This window comes from Cavia porcellus, unplaced genomic scaffold, assembly GCF_034190915.1.
Source record: "Cavia porcellus strain 051 isolate PalLab524CR breed Dunkin Hartley unplaced genomic scaffold, mCavPor4.1 scaffold_7, whole genome shotgun sequence".
In the NCBI taxonomy this organism is placed as follows: Eukaryota; Metazoa; Chordata; class Mammalia; order Rodentia; family Caviidae; genus Cavia; species Cavia porcellus.
This window is the reverse complement of record NW_026947490.1, coordinates 45,120,619-45,129,307: the sequence shown is the minus strand read 5'-3', so window position 1 is coordinate 45,129,307 and position 8,689 is coordinate 45,120,619. Positions and strand designations below refer to the sequence as shown.

At 35.8% G+C, this 8,689-nt stretch overlaps 1 long non-coding RNA gene across 1 annotated transcript; it reads left to right on the top strand.

Annotated features, from left to right (window-relative positions):
- The first annotated feature begins 3,220 nt into the window (after positions 1 to 3,220).
- LOC100734052 (uncharacterized) lies at positions 3,221 to 8,306 on the top strand. The gene is made up of 3 exons (XR_010048797.1): positions 3,221 to 3,400; positions 4,931 to 5,207; positions 6,560 to 8,306. It is a non-coding gene; the product is annotated as an uncharacterized LOC100734052 (long non-coding RNA).
- The last annotated feature ends 383 nt before the right edge of the window (positions 8,307 to 8,689 follow it).

Below are 8,689 nucleotides of genomic sequence, written 5' to 3'. Positions count from 1 at the left end.
AAAATTTACAATAAAATCATTGTATGTATTTATATTATACAATCTGGTGTTATGATACATATTTTCATTGTACAGTGATTAAATTATGGTATTTGACATATCCACTACTTGATTAGGAATCTTTGTAATACATTTTGAAATTGGGAAGTGTAAAGTTTTTGGATTAATTCTTCTTTCTCGGCATTACTTTTGGTTAGTTGGACTCATTTGTGCATTTTTCTACTTACTTTAAAAATGCTATTGGATTTTTGAAAAGGATAAGATCAAATTAATACATATGGTAATCTATAGATTGTGTAATGTAAATATTTTAACAATATTACATTTCCTAGTCAATGAATGTGGGATAGTTTTCCACTTATTTGTGTCTTTATTTTCTCTCACCAATGTATTATTTCAGTCTACAAATCTTGCACATTCTTGGTAGATTTTTCCTAGTTATTCTTTTCATAATATTGTAAACAGGTTTTTTCTTAATTTTCTTTGCATATTGATTTTCATATGTAGAAAGCAGCTGATTATTGCTTGTGATATATTCTGCAATTCTGCTGAATTTAATTGGCACTAAGAGCTTTTTTTTATGGAAGCTTATGTCTAAACTCCTCAAAGTATACACTTGATAACACCCTGTTCTTTGTGTGTCAGTTATACTTCAAAAAAGCTGTCAAAAGATTAATCCAATGAACTGAAACATTACATCAATACACCTGAGATTATAAATAAAAGAGTCTGAATTCACTTTCATGTTTCAGATGGGATGCATTGTGGGGGAGGCGATGCAGCAGTTGTAGGAGTTATATGGTAAGTACATAATAAATAAAAACAGCAGTTGAGTACATGATTAAACCACTGTGTGCCTAATGAATAAATCAACATATACGTGTCATAAACTATTAGACATATAAAATGGTATGAAAAATTCTTGTTGACTATGATTGCTTGATTTATACCACAACATTAAAAAACCCATGAGAAAAACTATTTGTCTCTACTTTCTTTGTATAGTTTCACTTCCTTCTCTACTGTGCACAGCCTCACTTCAGAGGGTATAGGGAACCTCAGCACTATCCCCAGTTGTCATGAAATGCCGGTTCTCTCTTGTACCTATCTGCCTCATACTTTATTTTTCTTGAAGTCCCTAACTTGCCTCAACTCTGTATAAATTTTACCTTTTAGTCAGCACAAGATTGTGGGACAAGATTTTAGGATGTGCTGTGTTTGTCACTGGGGATTCTGAACAAACCGCTAAGCATTCATTTATTCATCCTTATCTTCACACAACTTTCTTCAAAGCCAGGATGACCCTGTGTCCTGAGCACCTTCATGAGGACAATCAAGAATCTGAATTGTGACATCTCTGTTCCTACTCAGGCTTTTGTTTTGGCAAAGCAAGTCACTCATGGCAAGAGAAATCCTAATGGTGTTGCTTGGCAGTGGACTGTGTAGAAATAAGGTGTGCAAGGCTTCTTTGCTGGTGTCATCTTTATGGCCTACTGAATGAACTGTTGCCTTGAGATAAGTTTAAAAGCAAGAAGGGGATAACCACAATGCACCCCTGGTATGTGAGAAACTGTGGTTCAGACTTGCAAACATTGGCTTTATGGAGAAACACCAATGTCTCCCAGAAATGGCACTGAATCTCAGTACATTCTTCTCTCTGGTGCGTCTTGCCTAGAGAACCGGTCTCTCTGTGATGTACGCAGGTGTTGCAAGCAATGCAGATGTCATTTATGTCCTTTGAAGCTATCTGCCTGTTGCTGCCACATCACTGTTACTTGAGTGTAGGAAACTGAGTCAGAGGAAATTGAGCTTGCACACTTCCTAAGTAACTCCAATATGTTTTAAAATTTGTTTAAGAAAGTGAATCAAAAGCATGTGAAATACACTGAACCATGGGCATTTCATCAAAGTACAAATGCCTATGCCAAAAATATTATGTTCATATGAATAAGAGATAATGGTAAACCACTGCTGTTGCATGTTTGTCATACTAAAATAGTTGAGAGCTTTGTAATGTATTGCAGCCTGGGACTGTTAACGGCTCTGTATTTAAACATTTGGATGGCTTTTATGACTTTTTGGTCTACACAGCGAGGCTCTCAGATGAATTCTAGGCTTATTAAAGGTGTGAAGTATCTATTTCCTGGAACAGAGATGGCTTAGTCTTTGTGTGATATAGTAGACTCAGTCAGTGATAACATCTTTGACTTGGAATTAATTGTTATCATGTTTTCTGCAATATGTTTTCTGTGAACTCATACTTTTATTTATTAGTGACTGTCTAAAAATTATTCTTAAATTAAGATTATTTTAGAGTCCAAATGTTCCCATAATGTATTCTAAATATATATATTCATGGCATATAAAAAGAAGACAAGAGATGATATCTTAGAGCAAACACCCAACAACAGTTGGTAAAACCACAGCTGGATTCTTCTTTGCTCAGTAATGATTTATGTGGTGCTAGGGAAGGCATAAATATAGGCAGAGCTCATGAGTTATTGCAAAGCAAAAGCTCTACTAGTTACAGGAAGATGCTGCTCCTTACAGGAACTTATGTATCAGCTGCAGCTCGCATAGTTCTCCTGAGCATTTGTTACTCAAAGTTCCAAAGATCAGGAGCCATCATAAAGCTATGTTCTACTAACATATGCAAATTTTCCTTCAAAAATCGATACAGATAAGGCTAAATAATTTTTGTTTTTGTTGTAAATTGTGCCATGGCATTTATCAAATTTGATTCTTGATCAAAGTCTGTGTTTTTAGAGTCCACAACTGTTTTAAGTGCTTTGCCATCATGTAAATGAATATGATCACATCCATACACACATACGTAGAGGCACCATTCAATGTGAGGTTTCAGAAACCAGATAAGGGAAACAAAGAAAGTGGAGGGTGGATATTGGGAAGGTAAAGTGAGAGTGCCACAAGACAGTGGATGGAGAGACAGCAAGGTTGAGTTTGGTAAATAAACAAAAGATTTCATGTAGGTGGAAAGTTGAGCAACTGTGAACTATTGTATGTTTATTTTAATGATATAAGTAAAGGTTGAAGGCTGTGGGTGATGTGATCTTTAGAATCACACTGCAGCATTTCTGAGGTCATATGAAAGAAGTCAGAGAGGTAAAGGGAAGTATGAAAGTTAGGCCAGAGGACACGTGAAGGGTGAAATAGAAGTCCCAGGAGTGAAGGTTCACATTTCTTTTCTGGTACAGAATTTGTATGTGTAAGATATTTGTCACTTGTAAGAGAGGAAGTGACTAGAGAGTACCAAGAAAGAGTTGCTGAACTCAGAGATTAAAATCAAGCTGAGGAGCTAGAACTTCTTTCTACAGTGAAATGCTGCTCCTGGAACTGACATTTTTTGCAATTCTCTTCCCAATTGGTGACACTCAGGATGGTAAGGGGAACTCTGGGGGCCCCCTGCAGTAGTTCAGGTGTCTAGAAAAGACAGGCTACATTAACACAGGTGTATTTGGGGATAACACTCTGAGCTTTCCTGTCTCCAGGTCTCTTCCACCATTCTGGATGTTGGGGCTGGAGCCTGAGGCTCTGAGGCTCTTAAATCATTTAGGCCTTCTGGGGTCTATAGACTCCAGGTGTTTGTTTCTTGCATCATTTTAATAACATGCTTTCTCTTTTCGCTTTGCTTCTCTTTCTCTTCACCATTTTATCTTTCTTTTCTCCACAGCCTTCAAAAAACCAATCTCTTTCCATATCATTCAAATCACATCTTTTGCTCACAATTCCTGGGTGAAATATCAAGGTTCAGGCTGGTTAGGAGATTTACAGATTCATGGCTGGGACAGTGATTCAGGCACTGCCATATTCCTGAAGCCCTGGTCTAAATGCAACTTTAGTGATGAAGTATTTGAAGTGGTGGAGCTATTTCGGGTGCATGTCTTCACATTCATTCAAGAAACAAAAGCCCATGTGAATGTCTTGAAGATGGAATGTGAGTCTAGACTTTATGACTGGGGACTTTCTTAATGATTTGTCAGTGATTCAGATTACAATCTTTTTGATCCTTCTCACCTCCTCTCATCTTTGCTGAACTGTTTGCACATGGCTGTCTAGAGCACTCTCTTTGGTTTGCTGCCTCTGCACTCATTTCTGATTGATGAAGAATTCTACCTTGAGGCCTGTTTGTCTGCTATAAATTCACCCCTTACTTTCCAATTGATGGGACCCTCTTTTTCCCTTTTGAAAGCTGTACTTGTGTCTCGCTCACACTTTCCTTATCCTGCACCTTTCCTATGTCATTGAACCACTGTACATTTTTTTTATAGTTTATCCATCCTGGCTTGAATGCCCCTATGCATGCTTTTCTTTCTATAACTATAAGTCCTATAATTATTTAGTGTTATGAATGACACATTCCTAATGTTATCTTTACTTACATCAAAATTCTAGGTCCTTTCCACATCTTGTTCTTCGGTTTTCCTTGTACACAGACCCTTTTGTGATCCAGGTCATTGCAGGCTGTAAGCTGCATTCTGCAGGTGCCATTTTAAGCTTTTTGCCAGGAGCCTTTGGAGGATTGGACTTTGTGGGTTTCAAGAATTATTCTTGTGTTCCTGCCCCAGAAGGTGGCAGCAGGGCACAGAATGTCTGCATATTACTTGCTCCGTATCACGATATCTTCTACACTGTGGAGAAGCTGCTGTGTGAAACCTGTCCTCAATATCTCCTGGGTGTCCTTGAAGCAGGAAAGGCAGATCTACAGAAGCAAGTTTTGTTCTGTTATGTTACATTTTCTGTCCCTTTCTTCAAGCTCAAGTGTAGAAAGGTGTGTAAGATGAGTGGGGTTCTCAATAACTTATTTCATTCCCAAAGAATGAAGGCTCACTATCCAGATTGTAGGTGTTTGGATTAACATGATTTGTGTTAGAATACTAATCTGATATTTTCCTGCTTTTTCTTGACATAGTAAAACCCAAGGCATGGTTGTCCAGTGATTCCGCTCATGAGCCTAGCCATCTGCAGCTGGTGTGTCATGTCTCTGGATTCTACCCAAAGCCTGTGTGAGATGTGGATGTGAGATGAGCAGGAGCTGCCTGAAACTCAGAGAGGTGACATCCTGCCCAATGCTGATGACACATGGTATCTCCGAATGACCCTGGATGTGGTGACTGAGGAAGCCACTGGTCTGTCTTGCCAAGTGAAACACAGCAGTCTAGGAAGACAGGATATTGTCTTCTACTGGGGTGAGAAAGAAATGGGGCTAGAATAGAAATGGGGAGCCACAATGGTGAAGGAATGGGGATAGAGAAGGAGAAAACAGAGGAAATAAAAGGAAGGGATTAGAGAAAATTTACTATTTAGCTTGACAGAGCAAGACCTGGAATAATGTGGGACTTATAGTAATATTCTCTGTTCTCTCTTACAATTGTCAGGACACTCCAATTCCATTGGCCGGATCATTTTGGCAATAGTTTCCAGTTTGATCTTTTTCCTGTGTTTTGCATTATGGTGTTTTATGTAAATAAAAATTTTTTTTCAACATTGATGAACATTGTTGTTCATTTGAGAAATGCAAATTAAAAGAACACTGAGGTTTCATCTAGCCCCCAAAAGAATGATTATCATCAAGAAATTAACTAATAAGAGCTGGTGGGGCTTTGAGGCAAATGGAAACCTTTTTCAGTTCTGGTAAGGAGTACACAGTGGTACAACCACTGTGGAAATCAGTATGGAGACTCCTTAAAGCCTAGGATTAGAGGTCTCATTCAACCCAGTTATTTCCCTTCTGGGTACTTTTCAAGAAGAATGAAAAACGTCATACCAGAGAAATATATGTGCAAAATTTGTAATAGCTAAATCTTGGAAACAACCCAAATGTCTATTGACCAAGGAATAGACAAATATATTGTGATGATTTTATGGAATGTGGGTACTTCTCAGTTGCAAAAAAGGATAAACTTTAGGGTTTTATAGGTAAATGGGTTCAATTTGAGGCTATACTCTTAAGTGAATAAGTGAGACTCACCTGTGTAAACATCATTTTATCTCCATAATATAAGAAACTGGAATTGTAAATTAGATACTAAGTCTACAATATATATTATGAAATGGAAAGAAATTGCTTCAAAAGGAAGAACAGCTGGGATAGGAGAAAACAGAAAATAAGGAAGGGAAAAGAAAAAATAAATAGACACACTCTCACAAACACACTTACAGTTGTTAAGATAGTCATATTGCTATTTTCTTTTACTTGACTGGAGAGCAGTTTGTTCATGTATTGTTTGATCAGTTTTTCATGCTTTTATCTATCTGGTAATCTGAGTAAGTGTTCTGATGATAATAAATCACAGTATATTAACCATTGTTAATTTCCTATTACATTGTTATGAAATACTGGGTCATTGCTTTTATTGTTTTTTTCTTCTTTAAAATCAAAATTCTTTCCTTCTTTAAGTCAAATAATGTTTCATTGCCTGCACATACTGTGCAGCCACTCATCCACTTGTGAACACTCAAGCTACTCTGTGCATTATGAATAATGCTGTGCATGTGCCGATACCTTTTACTAAAAACTGTTTTGCTTGTGTTCTTACAGGCCATATGAAGACATCTTCTGAGACCTCATGATGTCATGTTTAGCGATTGGATTTCACATTGAGAAGTCCAGAGTTAGTTGTTAACACAGCAATCAATTTTGTTATATTTTATAAAATAACTACTACTTTTAATTAACAATGTTTCTGTAGATTGTAAGATAAACCACAATATATATCAATACAAAATGAAGAACTTATTTTGAAATGGTATCAAAAGTAGTTCCACCCAGATGTCATAATTTATCAGATATATTCCCTGCAGTCCTTAAAATGACAAGGTGTTTTATCTTTTTTATTTTGTTGATTTTTATTTATTTTCAAGTGGCAAACTGAAATTACAGTACCATATCTTATTTATCTTGTTGAGGATGCATGTAGGTAGACTCAGTTTGTGAATATTTTGTTTAGGGCTAGGGATTTTTGCCATGATCTTGTCAGGTATTAATATTAAGGAAGTTTTGCCAAATAAAATACGTTGAAAAATGTTCCCTCCATTTTGTCCCTGGAGTAAGCAGAAATATACACTTTTGTTGTTGCAATGATTTGACAGAAGAGTTTTTAAATAAAGTTTTAACTTTTATAGACTATTTACAAAAATAAGTGTACCTCTATTCACATAATCCATTTGGATAAGAAATTTTTGTCAGCATAGTAATTTGTAGTTTTTGTACATTTTTCAAGTTATCCAAATTACCCAGTTTATTACTAATAGCTGGTTCATGTTTTATGATCTTGTCAATGTCTGTGATACTTTTCGTGTGCAATTTTTTAAACTGGTATTGAAAATTTGTTTTCCATCTCTTGTTCCTTTTTTTTTTTGATACTAGGGATCAAACTCATGACCTCATGCTCACCCTTATGCCTCTGATCTAAATCCCCAGCCCTCCTCTTTTTTATTCTTCCTTTTTTTTTTTTCTTGGTAATGGGAATCAATTCCAGGCTTCATGTGAGGCAAGGACTCTATCACTGCACTACACTACCACCCTACTCTTATTCTTTGTCTCACTGTGACAAGAATTTTATAAATTCCTAAAGTTTTTCAAAGAACTAACTTTTGACCACGTTGGGCCTGTCATATTATATTATTATTATTTTCTCTCTGTTCCTTAGACATTACTTTTATATTTCTTTCACCACTTTCTTTTTTCACTTTTTTTGTCTTCTTTCTTTTTGTTATTTTGAGATAACATCTTGCTACTCCAGACTGGCCTTGAATTTGCTTTACACCCCAGGCTGGCCTCAAATTCAAAGCTGTGTACTTGCACCAGCCTCCCTATTGCTGGGATAAGAGACGAGGCCCACAATGCTGACTAATATTTCTGATTTGTTAATGTAGATTCTTCAGTAACTTAATTTTAGCTGTTATTTTCCTGTCGGAGGTTTTAAGATTTAAAAGGTTCATTAAACATGGTTTTAGTGCATATCTAAAATTTTGGTCTGTTGCATTACCTTTGTTCATGTATTTTCTAGTTTCCACTTTTTAGCATGTTAGGTATCTAGAATTTGCTCTTCAGAACTTGTGTACATGAGGAATTTTCTGGTTATCTTTTAATCATTAATTTTTGAAAATTGTGATTGCATGTGTCTGAGAAAATATTTCATTGTGTTCAGGCTTTTGAAGTTTATTTATATTGCTTTATGGGAAAACATATTAGGTTTTAAATGAATGTTTCACATTCACTTAGAAAGAGTATGTTTCTCTTTGAAAAATTCTGAGTTTTAAGTATATCATGAAGTCATGCTGTTTAAATCTTATACTTAGTGATTTCTTTGTATTCACAGAGGTATATTAAAAAGTGTCAAACTTAACACTGTAGGCTGTCTCATTTTTTTGTGGTGTGTTTTACTTTCTGACTTGGTATATTCTATTTCATACAGAAATGTCTAGAAATTTTGCATCTTTATCATGCTACATACCCTCCTTTATCTATAATGATGTTTCCTTTCTTTTAAATTGACTATTGGTAATCAAGTAACCATCCCAGGTTCCTAGGGGTAAGGGTATTCACAGTGTACCTTTTCCCATGTTACAGGTTACTTATGAATATGTAACATGTAATAGCTTACTTATGAGTTATATGAATTGCTACTCAATTTCAAAACTTCATATTTTAGTTATTTAGTGAATT